Raw genomic sequence first — 23,961 nt, 5'->3', positions numbered from 1 at the left:
CCAATGAGTCAGCTGATTCACATCAGATGATGGAGTTCCAATTTCAGGATCAGTCCTTCCAACAAGTATTCAGGGTTGATTCCCCTTAATATTGACTGGTTTGATCTCTTTGATGTCCAAGGGACTCTCCGTCTTCTCCAGCACCATAGTTCAAAGACATCAATTCTTTGGGGTTCTGCCTTCTTTATGGTCCAGCTCTCACAACCAAACGTGACCACTGGGAAGACCACAGCCTTGACTATACAGATCTTATCAGCAAAGTAATGTCTCTACTTTTCAGCACACTGTCTAGGTTTGTCATTGCTTTCCTGCCAAGAAGCAAACATCTTCTGATTTACCATCTGCAGTGATTTTAGAGCCCAAGAAGAGGAAATCTGTCACTACTTCCACCTTTTTCCCTTCTATTTGTCATTAAGCAACGAGTCAGATGTCATGATCTTAGCTTTTTAATATTTAGTTTTAAGTCGGCTCTTTCACTCTTCTTCTAAGTGGTACAAGTTACCACTTGCTAAATAATGTACAGGTAATTAAATGTTTTGGTTTTGAGTTTTTTATAATTTGTTTTTTTTTTAACTTCAGAAAATTGTAAATAATAGGGTTTCTCTAAATCTAACGATGTTTGGTAGAAGACAGAAGCGACAATGGAGGTGGAGGCTACGTGGGAAGAGTTGGTTAAAATTCATCTGTTTCCCCTCTGAGTGTGGAGAATGTATAGATGAATTGTGTCAACATTTTCTTACGGTCATCTTTTCATAGTCAAAAGGAAAAACAAACTGGTGATGGAGAATAAAGAACAGTTGCTTCTGTCCTGAGGCATCTTATGGTCTTCTGGTAATGAAGTCCTTTGACGCATTGCCTCCATTTTTTGTGTACCTTTCCCTACACTGAGATCTTTCCCTCACTTCTCACCCACTAGTACCGACTGAAGTGACTTAGCACGCATGCATGCATTGGAGAAGGAAATGGAAACCCACTCCAGTATTCTTGCCTGGAGAATCCCAGGGACGGCGGAGCCTGGTGAACTGCCATCTATGGAGTCGCACAGAGTTGGATGCGACTGAAGTGACTTAGCAGCAGCAACAGCAACTGTACCTACTCACAAGAGCCAACTTTTAAATTTGGGGAAATTTTATAAATTAGCTGACCTCATTGACAGTCTGAAATAGGCCACTGGGAGCTTGCTGCTTTTTCACCATGGAAATCAGCAAAAATAATTATTTTGAGACCTTTACCACCAATGCTTATACATGTCGACTGCAGGAAGGCAGAGACCATATCTTTGTTCTTTACAACATCTCTGTGGTGCTTAGTCTAGTGTCTGCTATATTGTGGGTATAAATGAACTAGACAGATCAGATAGGAGACTTAGCAGGTCCATTCATTCATTCATTCTCAAAACTTACATATGACCTTTAAAATCATAGCAGTGTCACAAAAATCCCCAGCTGTGTATGAACTCTGTTCAACCATTTCCATAATTCCCTTACGATAGAGAGGAGATGCTCAGGAACAAGTTATATGTGTGGAGGAAGACAACCATTGAGAGCACCTTGGACAGCAAGGAGATCAAACCAGTCAATCCTAAAGTAAATCAACTCAGAATATTCATTGGAAAGACTGATGCTGAAGCTTAAACTCCAATACTCTGGCCACCTGATGCGAAGAGCCAACTCATTGGAAAAGACCCTGATGCTAGGAAAGATTAAGGGCAGGAGGAAAAGGGGAAGACAGAGGATGATATGGTTGGATGGCATCACCAACTCAGTGAACATGAGTTTGAGCAAATTCCAGGAGATGGTGAAAGACAGGGAAACCTGGCGTGCTGCAGTCCATAGTGTCACAAAGAGTAGGACACTACTTACCGACTGAACAACAGCAACAACAGGAAGGCAGAATAAATCATAAATTTTGTAAAGTTTCTGTCACTTCAAGGCAGAATATTTCCTGGGGAATGGAGCTACTCACAACAAATAAGTTTAAATAGCCTAAATAATCTGAGTTTCACAGGCAGGGTTTTAAAGAGCTATAGTTTTGATGTTTTTAAACCTTCTGCTCCTAAGAATCACCATGGTTTAGGAATAAAGAATGCAATGGTGTGTGGGGAAAAAAGGATGGTTGTGACTGACTTTTGGAGACTTTAAAAGCCAAACAACTGTGAGTCATGAAAGAGTCCCTGCGAATCAGGTCGGCATCTGCAGGGCAGTGGAAACTGCATTAGGTAATAACAAAAAGCACACATCGGAGATGATTCTTAATAGCAGTATTTAACAAATGGCTAGATGATGCTATTTTTTCCACTAAAAGCCTCCCCTCTTGTCTGCCTGTTTTGACCCAGTACCACTTTAAGACCCTGTCAAACAAAGATGACAGGTCCCAAGTTCTAGGTTATATAAGAGTAGTAGTTTCTTTAATCTTTGTCCCTGCCCCAGGATCCCTTTCTTTTTACAGATGGCTGTTTTTTTATTCACTAATGAAAAAACATTTTATTTCAGTGTCAAAAATGCCAGTAGCATCTGCTAAACTCTATGATCTCATGTCAGGAACAGAAATCCTTTGAAGGTAGGATCTTGAATGTCTCCTTGTTACCAAAGGAAGAATAGCTTATCTAAGAAGGACTAAAGAAAATCTGTATCTATAAACATATAAGCATTTTGAGCACCCTGGAAAGTTTGTACAGGTTTTTAAAACACTGCTTTCCAAAGCAATGATATCACTAAGAAAAGCAGGTATAAATAATGTCAGTCTAGAAACCTCTACCTAGGAACTCTAAAAACATTCTCTTCTAAGCATTTAATCCTGCTCATGATTTTGTAACAAAATATGTCTCCTAAACTACATTTGCTTTATTGATGTACGTGTTTACTTTTTTAAAGGCAGTTAAATGTTTGAGACCATAAATGAAATAAACACAAAATGGAATTCAATTATATGCATATGTGAATTTTACTTACATACATATACAGAGCTGAATATTCTTTGGAAGGACTGATGCTGAAGCTGAAACTCCAATACTTTGGCCACCTGATGTGAAGAACTGACTCATTTGAAAATACCCTGATACTGGGAAAGGTTGAAGGCAGGAGGAGAAGAGGATGACAGAGGATGAGCTGGTTGGATGGCATCACTGACTCAATGGACATGAGTTTGAGTAAGCTCCAGGAGTTGGTAATGGACAGGGAAGCCTGACATTTTTCAGTCCATGGGATTGCAAAGAGTCAGACATGACCGAGTGATTAAACTGAACTGAATTGAACACATATGAATATACCTGAAGTCAGATAATTTCTAAGTAGGAAAGTTGACATATGTGCGTGTGTGTGCTACCCTGGTAGCTCATTCAGTAAAAAATCTGCCAGGAGTCTAGGAGACCTGGATTCGATCCCTGGGTTGGGAAGATCTCCTGAAGAAGGAAATGACAATACACTCTAGTATTCTTGCCTGGAGAATTCCATGGACAGAGGGGCCTGGTGAGCTATATAGTCCATGGGGTTGCAAAGAGTTGGATATGACTGAGCGACTAACATGCACATAACCTATCTCTTGTTAAGTGGGGAAAATACAAGGTAAAAAACAGACTGGTAAGTATTCTATAAAATTGATCCCAAGTCACAAGCATAATCCCCATGAAGTTCCCATGATTCATTACCACTTGTTCAGTGGTGTAGGGAGAGACTAGTTTTCCAGATTCAACATTCAAGGTCTACTTTTTCCCTTAGGTTATAAACATGTAACACCACATTTAAGAATTTCTCATCTTGTTCTTTACTTCTCTCCCTCCCCCACAAAATCCCATTTGTGGGGACAATTAGTAAGCAAGGTAGAAATTTGTCACATACTGTAGAAGAAAATGAAAGATTGCATATCACACTGTGCATTAGACAAGTCTCTTCTTCTGGAGCATTTTTTCTAAGTTTCTTTTATTTCTCCTACGGTCCTAAAACCTCTAAGTACCTGCTCCTCCTCTTGGATTTTTTTCCCTTAATCTCAATCTACCTCCCTTTCTCAGCACAGAATTAGACCACGAAAGGGATAAAGTCGATCTTGCCACTTACTATGACTGTGAATCCTTGAAATAGTGATTTGACCCCCCGCAAATCGTCAATTTTCCCATCAATAATAATATGAATGTCTTATTGATAAATCACTATGCACCAGCATAATTCTAAATTTCATATGAATATCCATTCATTGATTCCTTATAAATATCCTATGCAGTAGGTAGGTATCATTGACTGTTACTGCTCTCCCACCTTATTTTACAGAGAGGAAATCTGAGGCAAAGAAAATTTAAACAGCTTTTCCAACACAGCAAGTAAAAGGCAGCACCAAATCTAAATTCATGTGTCTTAAATTCAGGAGCTAAGTTCTTAACTATTATATTGTTAAGATGCGTATCTATAAAGTTACAAGAATCATACCTATTCCACATACACTTATTATGTAGAGTCCCATGTACTCTTTAGCACATATTATTTGTTACTTTTACAATTACTGTTACTATTTTCAATTTTTATTTTTAGTACTACTATCAAGTATATATAAGACCAACATCCCTACACAAGAGCACCTCCAATGCCATATCTGCCCTTCAGAATCAAACTGAGGAGCTTATTACATAAATTGAAATGTCTATACTGTCATTTATTTAAGGAGTTACATGTGTTGTCCAGTTAAGTGACAATATATAGAGTCCATTTGTTTGAATGCACAGTGGTCAATTAATCAACTCTGTGTGTGGATGTGTTTTGTATATCTGTTTGATATCACAAACATTTGCATTTATGGGTATGAGGCAACAAAGTCTCTTCAATAAGACTTGTTATATAAAACCATATTGCCTCCTTACCTGTTGTCTCTCTGCAGGCCCTTTCTGCCACACTCTGTGCTATAGCTACGTGCGTCTCTTATCTTGGTCACTGCACACATATGACCTAGTCTAGACCCTGCTTTTGTTCATGCCTCAGCCTTCGTCTGCTCCAACGGCGCTTTTCATTTTTTCCAAGTCTGCTTCCATTTTCCCCCTAATCTGCATGCTTGCTACAAAATGAAGACAAAGTTAAGCGTTGCTCAGAGCTGCCTGCTGTTTCAAATTCAGAGTTATCTTTCATTCTATCCTCTCTCGACCTACAGATTTGATGCAACTGTACGTGTGATGCATATACACTTCTATGATGTATAATATGCAAGGTGACCATGTCCTATTGCACTGTTAAATACCCAAACAGTATTCAGTTTTACAGTTCTTTCATTTATTTACCTTCCAATGAAGAATAGGCCTATTCTTCTAGCCTATTCTAGTGAAGAATAGGCTTTCCTGATGACTCAGATGATAAAGAATCTGCCTGCAGTACAGGAGACCTGAGTTCAATCCCTGGGTTGGGAAGATCACCTGGAGAAGGGAATAGCAACTCACTACAATATTCTTGCCTGGAGAATTCCATAGTCAGAGGAGCCAGCACACAACTGAGCAACTAACACTTATTGTGAATGGTAATGATTCATTGAAGAATATTTTGGCTATGTTTGCTAAATTATTCTTTGGCATGATTCATCATGATTCCGTGAATATCCCTGTTCATACATTCCTATTAACCTCTCTAATTGTTTTATTCATATAAATCCTAAAAGTAAAATTACTCAAAACTTTTATCTAATTTCAAAGATAAGCTTGATTTCCTACTTTTTCATAAACTTTATCTTAACTCTTAAGGTCACAATCATAACTCTATTTGACTGAAAGTTGTAATGTTTTCCTAATATTTTTCTTCACATTCACTTATTTAACAAGTTTATTGTGTGTTCTTGTTATGAGGCAGGCTCTGTGCAAGGCACTGATGTAATTACAAAGAAAAATAGACCATGATCTCCATCCTTGAGAGAGTAATTTAGTCAAGCAGACAGATAGCAGGACAAGTTAATTACAATTTGGTGTGATTTGGGCTATATGAGGGGTGAGTGCAAGAGCTGAGAAGAAAGATGAAGTGATTGTCTGGAGAAGGAAGGAAAAGTCTTCTCTTTAACAAATGGCACTAGGACAAGTAGACAGTCAAATGCAGAACAGAACAAAACAACTAATCTAGATGGACTCCACTCTTCACGAAAATAATTCAAACTGGATCAAAGACTTAAATGTAAAGTATAAAACTATAAAATTGCTGGAAAGAAAGCTAGATGACCTCTGAAATAATGATGATGTTTTAGATACAACACCAAAGTCATCATCCCTGAAAGAAATAATGTATAGCTAGACCTGATTAAAATTTTGCTTTAGAAATAGACAATATCAAGAGAATTAGAAGACAAAGCATAGACTAAAAGAAAACATTTTAAAAAGATATATCTGATAAAGAACTGTTATCCTAAGTAAACAAAGAAATCCTAAAACTCAATATTAAAAAATCAGTTAAAAATGGCATGTGGTCACTGAAAATATACTTCTTCAAAGAAGATGGTAAATAAGTACATGTAAAGATGCTCCACACTGTATGCAATCAGGGAAGTGCAAATGAAAACAATAGGGAGGTACCATTACAAATATATTAGAATGGCCAAAACCTAGTACACTAATAACAATAATCGCTGGTGAGGATGTGGAGCAACATGAATTCTCACTCATTGCTGGTGACAATGCAAAACGGTATAGCTACTTTGGAAGACAATTTGGGGATGTGTTATAAAACTAAACATACTCTTGCTATATGATTCAGAAATTGTGTTCCTGAGTATTTACCCAAAAGAGTTGAAAATCTATGTCCACATAAAAACCTGCACATGCATGTTCACAGCAGCTTTATGAATAATTGCTCAAACTTGAAAGCAACCAAGATGTCCTTCAGCAGGTCAATGGATAAACTGTGGCACAGCCAGACAATGCAATAACATTCAGCACTAAAAGTAAGTGGGTTATACAGCTATGAAAAGACATCAGTTCAGTTCAGTCACTCAGTCGTGTCTGACTCTTTGCGACCTCATGGACTGCTAGAGGAATCTTAAAATGGATATTGCTCAGTAAAACAAAACAATCTGGAAAGGCTATATGATGTATGATCCCCAACTATATGACATTCTTTAGAAGACAAAACTATGGAAACAACAGAAATATTAATAAAAAATTGGTTGCTGGCAAGGGGCCGAAGTAAGGTAGAGAGAAACAGTCAGAGCACAGAGGATTTTTAGAACAGTGAAAATGCTCTGTATGTTATTATAATGATGTACATACATCATGATGCATTTATTCAGCCCATAGAATGTACAATACTAAGAGTGAACCCTAAGGCAAACTGTGGACTTTGGATGATTGTGAAGTGTCAGTGTAGGTTTATCATTAGTGAAAAATGTACCATTCTGGTGAGTGATACTGGTAATGAGGAAGACTGTGCATGTGTGAGGGTAGGGGGATATGAAAAATCTCTGTCCCTCACTTTTAATCTTGTAAATCTAAAATTGCTCTAAATATAGTCTTTAAAAAGTGGCATGTGATTTAATTCCTGAAAAATTAACAGAAGAAAGGGGGGAAAACTCTGCAGGTAAAGGGACAGGTCATGGAAGTGGGGGAGTTCTTCAAGACCCACTAGGGTGTTGGTTGTGATTGTGTTGGGAAGAAACTGGTATCTAAAAAGGCTGTCAAAGAACAGAAAGGACGGTACTTATGCCCTCTAACATTTCCATCAGAGTTGCACTTATGTCCCTATTCTTATCTTTCCCAACTAACTACAAGCCTTTTGATGACTAGAACTATACCTTATTCTTTTTGTAGCCACTATATTCTGTATAATGCTTGGAGTGTATATGTATGTGCACACATACACACACACCCATGACTCAGTCATTCACCCTGTGGCTGTCTTCTCAAAGTCACAGTGTTTTCTTTTCACTGATACAGGTGAATTCAGAAATTCTATAATAATATGCATTTCTATTGTATAAGAAATAAAGGGAATAAAAAATCACCTATAATCCCAGTACGATACTTGAACACTCTTTTTACACACATGCAGGTATAATTTTGCTTTCAAACAAAATTATTTTGCTTTTTTTCCCCTCTTTGGCATGTTCCCATGTCACTATAACCAACATCACTGTGATTTTTTAATAGCTATCATCTCTATTGTTATACATATACATATATTCTGATGTTGGAAACTCATGTATCTACCCCAACTGCCAGCACTCCTGGCTACACCACCATCATCTTTCAATGGAACTGCTCTAACACCACCTTACTTTCATCACTGTTTGCCCATTCTCATATAAAGTGATCTTGGGAAAACAGAAATCTGTTGAAAACTCTGAACTTAGAATGAAATCCAGACTCCCGGCATAAGGGCCCTGTAATGGTGTGCTTGCTTACCTCTCTCTCTCCTCTCATTTCAGCCATCCTGGTGTTCAGCCTCTGTGTTCCTGCCACACAGGCTATATATCAGTTTCTCAAACACACCAGGCTCTTTCCCATTCCAGGGCCCTCATAAGAGGCACCTCTCTGCCTGGAATGCCTCTTTCTCCCACTCTTCCTTCGGCTGACTTCTCATCTTTCAGTTCTTGGCGTTAATACCTTCTGAGAGGTTAATACCTCCCTGATTGCCCTGTGTAGCTCCTCTTCCACTATTTAATAACCCACTTAATGACAACTTGTAAATAGTTATTTAACTTGTTAGTTTATTATCTATTTCCTGACTCCTCCATTAGACATCTACAAGCTTTGCAAGGGCAGGGATTCTGCCTGTTTCATTCATCAAGAAATATCCAGACTTAGTATAAGGTCTGGCATATGGCAGGCTCTCAAAATATAGAGTACACTGGAGATATTAAGGGACGATGTCAGGGAATGGTTCTCAAATGTGGTACCAGTATCAGCAACATCAATATCATCTGAGAATTTCTTAGGAAAACAAATTCTCCAGCCTCAACTAGAATTATTGTTATCAGAAGCTCTGGTATAGAGCTTTGTTACCTGTTTTTTTTAACAAACCCTACAGGTGATTTTGATGTTTCCAGCTTGACAACCACTGCTGCAAGGTATGTTTAGAAAAAGAAACGTATTTTGTTTGAAAGTTGCCCCAGCTAAAATTTCATAGAATGTGAAATCTGAACCTCTGTGTGCATCTGTGTGCTGCTCAATACTGTCTGATTCTTTGCGACCCCGTGAACTATATAGCCCGCCAGGCTCCTCCGTCCATGGGATTTCCCGGGCAAGAATACTGGAGTGGGTTGCCATTTCCTTCTGCAATTTGAAACTTTAATATCACCAAATATCATCTTTCACTTATTGAAAAAAAATGCTGAAAGATAATTTTTAAAAAATATTTTAACCTGACAATTAGTGAAGTTTTGCTTATAATTTTGCTTTTAAGGTTATAAAATACACAATTCTTATAAAATCAAGTAAAATTATGCAGCACATACTCTTCTCTGAAAAAAGTCCTCAAATGTAAAGCTACTTTCCTACTGATGCCTGAGTACTAATTCAGTTAAAATCAGGTATAATTATGGAAGAACATAGTTCCTACTTTTCTCAAGATGGTTCATACAATGAATTGTTCTGAATAATGTAGCAAACACTTGGTCTTTGAGGTGAATTTTCCATTAGTGACTTAGTTATTTTATTTCAGGGGAATCAGTTTTTTACATTTGGAGTATCCTATGAAATGGAGCTGGTTCACTGAGAAACACAGTATCAGTGGAGTTACAAAGAAGATAGAAAATTAATCACTGAAGGTGGAAGGTCAGGTTGGATTCAAAACACTTGAATTACTTGGCCTGCTATCACTGGATTAAGTGTGACTCTGAATACCATAGAATAAGGCATATATCCATAGAAAGAGTAAAGATTATGAAGCAGTTGTAAGTATTCTTTGTAAAAGTTAAAAAGGAACCGAAAGGAAGAGAGAAACAAAATACTGATTGAATTTCTATAATGTTACAGGCACTATATTATACTAAGTGCTATTTGTTAAGACTATCATATTATTCTCTTTCCACCCATTTTTATTTGCCAAAATCAAAGGTTTTCTGGTTTTTCTAATGAAAACCAAAAGCCAAACCTTTCTAAGCAGATTATGATGGGTAGACTATGGTTTTTCTACTGGGTTCTAAATGAAATAAACATTTGTTTTTTAACATATGAGCTTGAAATATAATCTTAGTGGGAATAATTGACAGAGAATACATTTGAGCATACTTTTCCTCCCCGCTGATTTTTATATTTCATATACTATAAAATGAATCTTTTAAATATTTATTTTTTTAAAAAGAACACTTATTTATATATCAGTGATTATCTGTTTTAGATGATCTAACCTTGAATGCAGATTTAGAAGTTGAACCTCTTATCTCCAAAGGGAAGTAGCTGACATTTTTAAACAAAGAAATGAAAGCCTTCAGAATGGGACAAAATTAATTTTATCACCTTTAAATGCATGAGAAAATACAGTAGGTTGAAAAACATTTTGTTCTCTAGTTTAAAACAAAATTAATTTCATAGTTGTGTCACTTTTTTAACATTTAATGTTACAAGACATGCTTCTTTAAATTCAGATTTTTTTCTCAGACACTACTTTGACTGATATTATTTACTAAAATATCTTGTATAAAAAATAATTTAAGAACATCTTAAAAAGACATACTTTTGTAAGTGATTATACTTTATAAATATTTTCAATGAAGAACAAATTTTAGAGTAGAACTTATGAGTACCTATTTCATTGAAACCAAAAATCAAATGCATTTAAAAATAGTCAAAACTTCAGAGAGGCAGCATCTGTTATGTGAGATAATCTCTGATGCTTAAAATATATCTATTTAGATCATATATTTCTTATTTTTAAAAATACATTTCTAGTATTTGAAAGAACAGATACACTCATTTACAATTCTGAAATCAATGTCTATAATTCTTAGTTGGCTTCGTACATATTTTTAAGGAAACAGAAAAGTAAAATAGAATTCCTAGATTGATATACTTATTTAAACATACCACAGTCAGAGTTCTGGGTTCAGCTGCATTTGGAATCCTTCATTGCTGACAACAGAGTTTCAAATGACAATCTTCTTTGAAGCACTCTTCAGCTTAACAACAGAAAGTTCTCCCTTCCACCGCCTGCTTTTTCCATTAGCTAGAGTGTTACATATTGAATGCTGCACAAAGCATTTGACTGGAGGGTTTTTAGACAACTCTTTAAATGCCTGAATCTGAATAATGATTAAAAGGGGAAAAAAGATAACACATCATCTCTTTATAAGAACTTCTGTGTTTTTTTATTATTTTATTTTAAGGGGGAGTGGTTATGGGGTGGAGTAGGGGGCTGCCTTTGTGTCTCATTGCTTAACAGTGTCTACGTATGATTCATCTAAATGGCATTTAGTTATATAATGTCAGTGACATTTTGATGATTTTACTGTCAATTTTTAATGATCTATTGCATATTCTTAGGTTATTTGAATTAGTTGGGCAGATTAACATAGAAGGTGCGAGGTATATTTCAGCCTGAATAATAGTGGTCTGACAAACAAAAACTTTTTTTATTAGTGAACTTTTTTTTATAGGTAATGTTTTTTTGATAGCCAAGTGGGGCTATATATTTTTTTCCAGTTCATGTGAATGGCCACATTTTCTTTTTCACTAGAGAAAGTTACAACAGAACCATTTGTAGTTTTTGAAAAATCCTATATCTATTACTTGACATTGTATTATATTGGCTCTGGGATGAAAATGATGAAGTGATTGTAACCCGAAAGCAACAGAAGTAATTGTTACCTAAAAAAAAATAAATGAATAAATAGAATTGAAAAATTTTGCCCCTCTGTGACAAACACTGACAGGATGAGATGCAACAGGAGGTTACATATATTTCTGTCAAGAAAACCTCCACAGGATAGTTTGTAATTGAGACTGACAAGATAGTGAACTAAGAATCAGCCACTTAATGGATATAGCCCTGAATTAATCAGCATGCTAAAAATGGATTTTCCAGTTAATCCCACATAATAGATCATTTTAATGTCACTCAAGAGTTTGAAACCTTTAAACAACAAATGGAAGATTACTGTAATCCCGATGTCTACACTGTCTGTGTCATCAAGGGGTTAATAAAATCATGCAGGTCTCCATGACTGGGATCCTCACCTGGAATCTTGAATTGCACCTTGCAAAGAAGTCAACAGTCACAAGACAATTTTTTTTAATTCTACAAGTTTCAGAAGTTATTTAATAAACACAAGAGTACTTAATTTTGTTGATATTTTCTTCCCTTTTCAAATAGTGATAGTGGCTCATAATGGTCATATTTTGACGGACACATTTGGTGGCAGGAAGGAGTGTGATGTGAATGGAGGCAAAGGGCATGGGGCAGTGAAGGGCTCTGAGCAGCAGAAAAGGGGTGAGTATTTCAGTTTATTAGGATTTGAGCATGCTGCTGCTGCTGCTGCTGCTAATTTGCTTCAGTCGTGTCCGACTCTATGCGATCCCACAGACGGCAGCCCACCAGGCTTCCCCGTCCCTGATATTCTCCAGGCAAGAACACTGGAGTAGGTTACCATTTCCTTCTCCAATGCACGAAAGTAAAAAATGAAAGTAAAGTCGCTCAGTCATGTCCAACTCTTAGCGACCCCATGGACTACAGCCTACCAGGCTCCTCCATCCATGGATTTTCCAGGCAAGAGTACTGGAGTGGGGTGCCATTGCCTTCTCTGAGGATCTGAGCATGGGAACCTCAATTTCATACTTTCTTCTTAAACAGAAAACATTGACGAAAGCACAATATCCATGGTCCCTAGTGAACATGAAAATTCCTGAGTGAGGTGAACATGATCTCTAATTGTCTCATGGGTTCTACAGGCCCTTGTGCACACCTCCAGTACGCTGTTCAGCACAGCACAGAGCTTAGCAGTGAGGTGGCCTCTATAGACTTCCTGCCGACTGCTTACCTAGCTATATGATAAAAGGATACTTAGCCATTCCCAACTTCCATTTCCTCACCTCTGAAAATGGGGTAAAAATATACCCAACTTTTTAAGAGTTGCAAGTTTAAAATGGAGGTAGGTCATCAACAAAATCTCTGAAGGATCCTTAATAGACGTTAGCTGTTGTAATTATTTAATTTTATTTTTATTAATGTTCCAATTCCCGGTCCAGTGTTCCTTCTGCTACACACACAACCTGGAGAGCCTCAAATTAGGAGATTAATGAAGTAGACTTGACTTCAGCTGTGTTCAAATAGCATTAGTTTTTATCTGATTTCACTGGCTGCCCTCACATCTCAGCAGGTAGAGAAAGAGTTTGATGTGAGTCTATCATTGACTGACCCAAGCAGAAGAATTCTCTGCACCATTTAACTGGTGTGCCCACACATTAATTTATTAAATTTGCTTTCATGTCCCATAAACATATATAAAATTCTGCAGACAAGTTATTACAGCTTTCATTTTAGAGCTAAAGTCCTCCAGGGAGGCTTAGGAGATCTTTCAAGATGAGCTAAATACTCGTGGGGACAAACAGTAAGCTGGTGATTGAGGAAGCCTGTTCTGTGTCTAATTACCAAGACATTAGTTCCAGGAGAGAGCAAACATCTATGGCATTTTGTTTGTTTTCTTGTATAGCTTATGAAATAAGACAACTTTCTAAATAGGCACATTTTCCCCATATAGTCTCTAAGGGAACAAAAAAACAACAATCCCAACAAAGCCATCCCTCACTTGAATCTACTCTCATAATTAAATGTCTCTTGATCTCCTAGCCTCCTGCTCTAGACATAGCTGTAGGGGCTTTTGTGGAGGAGTAGAGTTTTGTGGAGTTTATTTTTTCCCCTCATTTACAAGGGTAGTTCCCATACTGTGTAGCAGATGCATTTGAAAACATTTAGATCACTGATTATTATGTAACACCAAGGAGTATACACATCCTCCTCTGTGGCTACTTTTGCTAGAAATATTAAGTCTGTAACAAACTCCCTATAAATTTTTATTTTGTTGATACAAGAGTAAATTACAAACAGGTCAGTCCACTCCTGGGATGTAGAGGATTAGTTACACAATATTAAAATACAGAACTACCTCCTTCAGAGCAACATTTTAGGATTTTTGAAAGATATGATTAATATATGAGTATGTTTATTATAGTTAACTATTAAGCTGAAGTCAGAAAAGCATAGAGTACTGAAGATAAAGAGATGCTATAGTCCAACTCTGCCCCTGCCTAGTTCAGAGACTGGGCAAAAGACTTACCTCTTTAAATCTTATTTTCTTCATTAGTAAAATGAGACTACTACTCACTTTCATTATTACGAGAATTAGATTTTATATATATATGTGTGTGTGTGTGTGTGTGTATATAGAGAGAGAGACAGTGAACTTCTGTTTAATGACAGTTAACATATGGAAAATCTGAAGTCCTGAATTGCTCTTATCTCACCAGTATAGCAAAGTGGAAAAGCAGTTGTAGGAAACAGAACCATCTTATTTTAAATTCTGCATCTGCCCATTTACTAGTTGTGTGAGATTTTTTAAAATAGGAATTATAATAGTGTAATACTTAACAGCTTACATATAAGAATATGTGAAATAAACTTCAAGTCATGTGAATTTGACCAATCAGTTTAATTTTTTGTACACAATGCTAATAGTTTTATTTATGAAAAAGAGCTATATTACTTTCATATAGATGGTATCAAACTACATATATTGTTTTTTAAAACCATTTACTTATTACATAAGTATACACTGTGATCATTTCACATCATCCTTAAATAACTGGGGACTTATTTTGTACCACCTTATTTAAAGGCATCACTACTTTTAATTTCATTTTTTACTCTTGAACATTTAAGCGCTTTATATTCCCTCCCCCACAATTCCCTTACAAATTACAGTGTGAGAAACATCTTTAAATAATTATTTAGGGTAACATCTAATTACATTCTCTGAATAAGTTCCTAGAAGTGGGTCAAAGGAAAGATTATTTTAAGGTTTTTAATCCTTATTGTCAAATTACTTTCCAGAAAATTTGGATCAACATACATATCTACCAACAAAAAATAAAATAAAAGTGACAGTTTATAGTATCAATTCTGAGTTTTATTTTTTAAATTATAATTTGGTTTAAAAAATTGCTTACTTTTGTATTTCTGCAATTACTAGTTCTGCTAATCACTTTACATGTTAAAACTGTATTGTATTGTTTTTCAATGATTTTTTTACTTGTACATTTATCAATTATATTGCTATGATGTCTTTGTAGACTAAGAATATGAACCAACCTTTGGTATATTCTAGTACATTCTATATGTAGAATTTTAAGTTTATCTCTTTCTTCTTAATGCTATTGTAATTTTAATACTAGTAAGTATCTAGTCAACTCCATCAAGATTTCCATGATTAATTTTGTTGCTTGTGTAGAAAATCTCTTTAGAGAAGCCATTTTTCTAGTCTGTGATTAGAAAAAAAAAAAAAATGCTTGTTTTATTTTTACACATACAATTTTGAATTGGTTAACTATTTGGTTCTTCGATTCATTTTGGTGTAAAATGTGAGATAGGCGTCTGAAAACATTTTGCGTGCATACTGAGTCATGTCTGATTCTATGCCACCCTATGGACTGTAGCCCACCGGGCTCCTGGGTCCGTGGGATTCTCCAGGCAAGAATACTGGATCGGTTGCCATGCCCTTCTCCAGCGGATCTTCCGGACCCAGGGATCGAACCCATATCTCTTATGTCTCCTGTGTTGGCAGAAGGGGTCTTTACCACTAGCACCATGTGGGAAGCCTGAAACCATTTTAACCTCGTCTAAATTACTGATCAGTTACTGTGAGAACATTTGCACATTTTTTAAAAGATTGATGTCTTTACAATTTGAAATGCTACTTTTATCACAATACATACACGAACACATGAACACATTCGGGTTTAAACAACTCATAGATAATGTGGAGGGGTTCTAGAAAAATCTTATGACAAATCTTAGGGAAAATATACACTGGCAATTAGCAAGTATAGAACACACCCTCATTATTTTCTGATGAGGGCTTCTGAGGGTCAAGGTAAGTGATTAAACAGCACAATGGAGGGACATGCCTTCTACGGCCGAAGGGAAGATAACGCTCTCCTCAGTATCAGAGTCTGCAAACAAGATCAGGTATTTGTTAGACTGATTAAAAAGGAGTCTTTTTAAAACTAGGGAAGAAGATACATTTAAAATACTGGCAAAAACATAAAGAAACCAAAATGATTTCCTGCATGTCCCATGGTTTAAATAATAATTAAATATTTAGGGTACAGTTTCCACAATGAAATTATTAAATATAAACAAGTATTATCTCAGGTCCTAAGTTTGGAAAATGTTAGCATTTTTTTTAGAAACTATCTCAATAAATGCAAATAATTAATATTTAATTTCATGTATACTCATTAGCTGAAGCAGCCACACTGGGTCAAGTTTAGTCATTTACCTTATATTTTAAATTAATATTATTAACTACTGGGGCATAGTGTGCAAATTCAGAATAGTAACACCTATAACATTATTTGGAGACAAAGAACCATTGAATTAAACAACTGCCAGTGTCCACAGGAAAGGTACACTGTAGAGACCACAGAGACCATCTGCCTGCACCCCACCATTATATGATCTGTGCTTCTCCAGCCTTAACAGAAAATTATTTCTGTGACCAATTTCGTTAAAGATGAACACCATCTGCCAATGCCAGTAGACACAGTCAAAATGAATGGCCTTGTGATTCAAATTTAATGAACTGCTAAAATATTCATATCAAGACTTTCCTGATCTATAACCCCTTTTCCACCTAATATGATCCCCAAAGTCTCTTAAGAGGCGGGGTCACTATAATTTGAAATATAGATTTATATTCTCAGACATTATTAGCAACTTCTGTAGTTATTTTTGGCATCCTGAGGGACAGTAGCAGCAGTAAACTCTTCATTAATGAATGCCTAGTACACAAGCCACTGATTCTGCTTCACAGCTTCATTCCTTTTAACCTAGACTAATCACAGACATTCTCTGTATACTGTCCACATCTAGAAGTCTCAGCTGGTATGAAGTATATGATTCCTTGATGGAGAAAGGGATTTTGTTTCTCAGAACCATCCAGTTGGTTGTAGGACCTCATCATCATGCGTTATTCATAGTTCTCTCTATACTAATGAGACAGAGATAGGAAATATTTACTGAAATCATCTTAAAAAGAATCCCTCTCTCCTCTAAAACTTTGCTTGCAGTCTGCCCAGGTGCTCCAGTCTATAAATCCATAGAATTGCTACTTTTCTCAGATTACATTATTAATTTTCTCCCTCAATTTTCTTGTCTACACATGTGTGACAGAGTCTTTTTGTCAGGAAATAAACTTGCTTTTAAAAAAGCTAGCTCTTCACCAATTTCAACGGGTGTTTGGAACGTTGCTAACAATACACATATGGTTTAATGGAAGGTAATCTTGGAATTCTGCACTGATTCAAAGGTATAAAAAAACTACTTTAGTAAATAAAGTTTTATTAAGAAAAGATAATTTAAGAAAATGTTAGATTCCTAGATTTCTCATGATTTAGGTTATGACATAAAGATATTCTTGGGCTCTATAGAATTAAATGGATAGCATGGGTATATGTGGAAAACTCAAGGACAATTTTGCAAACGTTTCCTTTCCAATGAGAAAGAATTCACTGTACATTTACAATCACTGGTGTCAGCAAATACACTACCCTCTAACATTGATGGCTCCAATATCTATTGTGGAGAAATAAACCATCCCCAAATAATTTTTATTTAGCTCAGGAATCTGTGAGCAGGCCAGGCCCAGTTGTGCAGTTCTCCTGGTCTCAGCTAGACCTTCTGTGGGTTCTAGCTGGATTCTTGCACACCTCTGTGTCAGCTGGCACAGCTGGACTCACTAGGCTTCAGTCTACATGGCCTTACTATCCTCTTGCAGGGTGGCTCTGACATTCCTATGATGGAGGCAGAGTCCCAAGAGGAATAATGGGAGTGCACGATCTTCCAAGTTCAAGGTTCAGCACCGGGACATGGTCACTTCTGCAGGCAATCTATTGATCAGAGCAAAGCCTGAGGCAAGTCCAATAAGAGTGTACCTCTTGGATGGGAGAACCTGCAAAGTTCCATTGAAAATATTGTAGGTATAGGGAAGAGGGAAGGGCTGTGGCCAATTTTCTATCTAGTGCAATGCCCCAGAGATATTTAAATACAGCTTTTATTATAGAGCTTGAGGCTAGATAAATCTAGACTTATCCCATATCTAGTATCATCTCTAATTTCTAAAGCCTCTTAGCTATCTCCATGTGTATGCATGCCCACCTCCTGAACTGCATCCCACTACATGGACAGCAAGACCTGTCCATGTTTGCCATCTTTATCTGTCCTCTGTCCTGTGGTGTCAAACTCTGCTCACAGTGGGTTAAAAATAAATAAAAAATATATCCTATTAACTTATCAATGTCATTTTATCATTTTAGATATCAGTATCACATGAGTTTAATCTCTGAAATATTAAGGAATTTTAGCTTAAATGATATGTGCCTAAAGTTAATAACTTGAAGAAAACATTCTAAAGAAATAATTCATCTTACTGAAGATAATTCTAGAGCAAACTATAGTATCTTACAAATATATTTGACTTACAAAATTATCAGAAGCAGTGGATATATGGTCAAAGCAAAATTCACCACACTGACTCAAGATCATTCAGGAAATATTTGTACAATGGCTCTCAAAACAAATTCTCAAGCAGATGCATAGTCTACCTATACAATAACTAGTAAACTAGCCAGATGGATTTCTATATTTATTTTGTTTCTTACTGTTGATAAACTCAACAGGGCGTCTTCATAAATTCAATGTAAGACACCACTTTGACATATTTAGAGTTATTTCCTAGAACCTAGTTTTATAGATGATGGCAAATCCTGTTAGAAATTTTTATTTGTTTTCTGTAACCTAACACTTGTCATGATTTACAATGTAGTTTACATTAGGAGTCATTTTCCTCTGTGAATCTTTGTTCTCTTTCTGCTGACTCTTTATAAACTTGTTTTTTCATCTCTAAAATGTAATTGAATAACTTTTGTGAGGAAATAAAATATCAGTTACACTGTATAACATCCATGGGACAGGTTGCAACCAGTACAGTTATCCCCAGCAAATAACACAATGCACAGATCTTCAGCCATACAACTAGATACATAGAGATCAATACGTGCTAATTTGAACCATATGAAAGTTGCTATTTTATAGGTCACAAGTGAATGAATGTTGTCAATTTCCTAAGAGCCAACTTAAAATATATGTACATACACATACACACATATTTATGCATATCATTTGATGATGGGATGAAATATCAATAACCTCAGATATGCAGATGACACCATCCTTGTGGCAGAAAGTGAAGAGGAATTAAAGAGCCTCTTGTTGAAGGTTAAAGATGAGGTTAAGAGACGTTTGCTCCTTGGAATAAAAGCAATGACAAACCTAGACAGCGTATTAAAAAGCAGAGATATTACTTTGCCTACAAAGGTCTGTATAGTCAAAGCTATTGTTTTTCCAGTAGTCATGTATGGATGTGAGAGCTGAAAAATAAAAAAGCTGAGCACCAAAGAATTGATGCCTTCAAACTGTAGTGCTGGAGTCTTGAGAGTCCAGACTCAAGGAGATCCAACCAGTCAGTCCTAAAGAAAATCAGTCCTGAATATTCATTGGAAGGACTGATGCTGAAGCTGAAGCTCCAATACTTTGGCCACCTGATGCAAAGCACTGACTCATTAGAAAAGACCCTAATGCTGGGAAAGATTGAGGGCAGGAGGAGAAGGGGACGACAGAGGATGAGATGGTTGGATGGCATCACCGATGGAATGGACATGGGTTGGACCAAACTCCTGGTAAATACTGAAGGACAGGGAAGCCTGGCATGCTGCAGTCCTTGGGGTCATAAAGAGTCAGACATGACTGAGTGACTGAACTACAACAGCAGAGTTATAAACTAAGGTTGTTCAGATGTTTGTTCAAACACTAGATATATAAGTCATTGCTTTTTTGAGGTTCTCTCTGATAAACGTACACAAAGAATACACCTAAGAAGATTATTTTGCCTTTCATTTATAGATAAGCTTTGCAAGCAAGTAGCCTAGCTAAATGTATTTTAAACATCTTTTTTCTTCTTTTGGAATAGAACTATTTATTCAAGTTGGATTTGTGCTACACCTTAACCTATACAAAGGATGAAAGTGGACAGATTTTCATAGAAGCTAGAAGAGTGAACCAAAAACTTCCAGGTGATGCACATTTTCAAATTTAAATAGAAGTGTAATAGAACTAACAGGGCTTTAGGTTAGGATGACTGGACTGGATGACCATCATCACACATCATTCTCTTATTTTGCTGTCAAAAAAACAAAAGATGTATGCAGATTTAATTATTGCTTCTTAACTTGAATATTCTAAAGTTCAAGTCAAGTTTGAGAAGGCAATGGCACCCCACTCCAGTACTTTTGCCTGGAAAATCCCATGGACGGAGGAGCCTGGTGGGCTGTAGTCCATGGGGTCGCTAGGAGTCGGACACGACTGAGCGACTTCACTTTCACTTTTCACTTTCATGCATTGGAGAAGGAAATGGCAACCCACTCCAGCGTTCTTGCCTGGAGAATCCGAGGGACCGGGGAGCCTGGTGGGCTGCCGTCTATGGGGTCTCACAGAGTCGGACACGACTGAAGCAACTTAGCAGTAGCAGCAAGTCAAGTTTAGATATTTGGGAATTGGTGACTGTTGAGCACAAATGGAGTGGAAGGTATCATTGGTGGTGGTGGTTTAGTTGCTAAGTCATGTCCAACTCTTGTGATCCCATGGACTATGTAGCCCACCAGGCTCCTCTTTCCATGGGATTTTCCAGGCGAGAATACTGGAGTGATTTGCTTTTTCCTTCTCCAGTGGATCCTCCCCATCCAGGGATCGAACCTAGGTCTCCTGCATTGTGGGCAGATTCTTTACTGACTGAGCTACCGGGAAGCCAAAGAGGTGGGAAGGAAGACATTAGAATGGAAAGAGACTGAAATCATAGAGGGAAGAAAACATGGTGGCACGTGCTAATTTTTAAAGCAGCAGATAACACAAATTTTATTTAATCTTAATGCATTTTTTAATTATTTTAAGCATATCATGTTTGTGTTCCTACTCATTGGTGCTAAAAGTATCTTAAAGTAGAATATCTGCTTTTCCTCAATTTTTCTTATGGCTTCTCTCAGGCTCAAGTCTCTTGGAACAATGCTTTAGAGATAGTTGTTGTTTGTTATTGTTCAGTTGCTAAATCATGTCCAACTCTTTGTGACCTCATGGACTATAGCCCACCAAGCTCCCCTGGCCAGGGGATTTCCCAGGCAAGAATACTGGAGTGGGTTGCCAGTTCCTTCTCCAGGGAATCCTCCCAACCCAGAGGTTGAACCTGTGTCTCCTGCATTATCAAGTGGATTCTTGACCACTGAGCCAATCGACTCTCCAAACATCCACAGGGCCAATCAGATAGTACATAGAGAGGCAGATGAAGTAAACATCGGGAGATAAACTATCGATTTGTGAAGACAATATAAGAAATATCAGCACAAAATAGCATCCTTACCTAACAAAACCAAACCAAAGATGAATGAATAAACCTGGCACAAATATTTCAGCTCAGAATCATTATAACAGTAAGATTTAAATTGTGCCATATTTCATTACTAACACACTGATGGTGACAAATGAAGGGATTTGTAAAGTCAATCCAGGTCAAACCAAATCAAATATCACAGAAAAAGATATTTTCAAGGAAATGATTATTGGTTATTGTCCATGCAGTGACAACTAAAAGTTAAGTCATTCCTTATGTTAACATCCAAATTTCTTTACTAAGGTATTCCCACTTTAATCAATAAGCAATTTAAGAAAAAATGAAGTGAACTTGGACTGAGTCAATATTTGTCTTGGAAAGCATCAAAGGGGATGATGGTATTTGGTGCTGGATGACTTTATTCAGATACTTTGAAGAACCCACAAAAGAATTTTGAGGGATGGTGGGATTTCTAGAACCAGAGATTTTTAAAACTGAACCCCAACCCAGTGATTTGTTGATGAATTATAGTTTCAACACAGTATTCTCAACATCCAAGTTGTTATGGAAACCTTTCATAATGTTTCAAAATCTGCAAATCAGTGTGATACACCACATTAACAAACTGAAAAATAAGGATTATATAATCAGCTCCATAGATGCAGAAAAAGTTCTTTGACAAAATTCAACATCCATTTATAATAAAAACTCCCATCAAAACAAGTATACAGGGAACATATTTCAACATATATGCCAAACCCACAGTTAACATCATACTCAACAGTCGAAAACTGAAAACATTTGTTAAGGGACAAGAGAAGGCTGATTATTCTCATCACTTTTATTTAACACGGTATTGGAAGTTCTAGCCACAACAATCAGACAATAAAAATAGGCTCAAAGAATCCAAAATGGGAATGAAGAAATAAAACTGTCAATATTTGCAGATGATATGAAATTTTGTAAAGCTGTAGGCTACAACTTAATATACAGAAATATGTTGTATTTCTATATACTAACAACAAACCAACTAACAGAAACAGAAATTTTTTAAAAAAAAGTCACATTTGCAGTTGCATCAAAAAAAATTAAACATCTAGGAATAAGTCTATCTAAGGAGGTAAAAGACATACTTGCAAAATTGACACTGAGGAAAGCAACTAAAGACCAGATGGACAGAAGGAAAGATACATTAGTACCATACTTATGGACCGAAAGAATTAATAATGTTAAAATGATCATTCTACCCAAGGCTTTCCACAGATTCAACACAATCGCTATCAAAATACCAACGGCATTTTTCAGAGAACTAGAACAAATAATTCTAAAATTTGTATGGAAATACAAAAGACGCCCAAATAGCCAGAAACAATCTTGAGAAAGAAGAATAAACCTAGAGGAATCGTGCTTTGTGATTTCAAACTACACTACGAGTTAAATTATATGCTACTGGCTCAGAAACAAACACACACATCAGCGGAACAGAACAATGAACCTGCCACAAAGGAGGCTGCAACACACAATGGGAAAGACAGTCTCTTCAGGGAGTGATGTTGGTAAAGCCAAACAGCTATGCACAAAACAATCAGACTGGACTACTTTCTCACACCATTCACAGAAGTAAATTAGAAATGGATTAAAGATGTAAAGGCAAACCCAAAACCATGAAACTTCTAGGAGATAATATGGGCATCATGCTCTTTGACATCAATCTCAATGATATTTTCTACATATGTCTCCTTAGACAAGGGAACCAAAAGCAAAACATAAACAAATGGGACTACATTACATTAAAAATCCTTTGCACAGTGAAAGAAACTATCAAAAAACTAAAAAGGTTCTCCAGGGGATCTTTCCAACTGAGGGCCTGAACCCACATCTCTTGCATTGGCAGGCAGACTCTTTACTTCTGAGCCACCAGGGAAGCCCATACAGAATATTACTCAGCCATAAAAAGTAAAATCTTGCCGTTTGTGACAACACGGAAGGACCTAGAGACCTAGAGGGCATTATGCTTACTGAAGTAAGTCAGGCAGAGAGAGAAAGAAAAACACTGTATGATTTCTCTTACATGTCGAATCTAACAATGGAATAAAAGGATAAATATAAAACCGAATTATAGACAGATAGGACAGACAAGTGAACAGGTTATGTCCAGAGGGGAGGGGGAGGAGGGGAGGAAAGAAGTAAGGGAGATTAAAAGGTACAGACTTCCAGTTGCAAAATAACTGAGTCATGGGTATGAAATACACAGTGTGGGGAATAAAGTCACTCAATCATGTCTGACTCTTCACGACCGCATGGACTATACACATGATAAATATAATGAACACTGCTGTATGCTGAATGTGGAAGTTGCTAAGAGTA

At 36.7% G+C, this 23,961-nt stretch overlaps 1 protein-coding gene across 1 annotated transcript in view; it reads right to left on the bottom strand.

Annotated features, from left to right (window-relative positions):
* The window catches only part of ANO3 (anoctamin 3), a 445,447-nt gene that overhangs the window by 165,513 nt on the left and 255,973 nt on the right, over window positions 1-23,961 (bottom strand).

The sequence above is a fragment of the Budorcas taxicolor genome, chromosome 15 (assembly GCF_023091745.1).
Source record: "Budorcas taxicolor isolate Tak-1 chromosome 15, Takin1.1, whole genome shotgun sequence".
Lineage (NCBI taxonomy): Eukaryota > Metazoa > Chordata > Mammalia > Artiodactyla > Bovidae > Budorcas > Budorcas taxicolor.
Note: the sequence above shows the minus strand (reverse complement) of the source record. Positions and strands in the feature narration are given on the sequence as shown.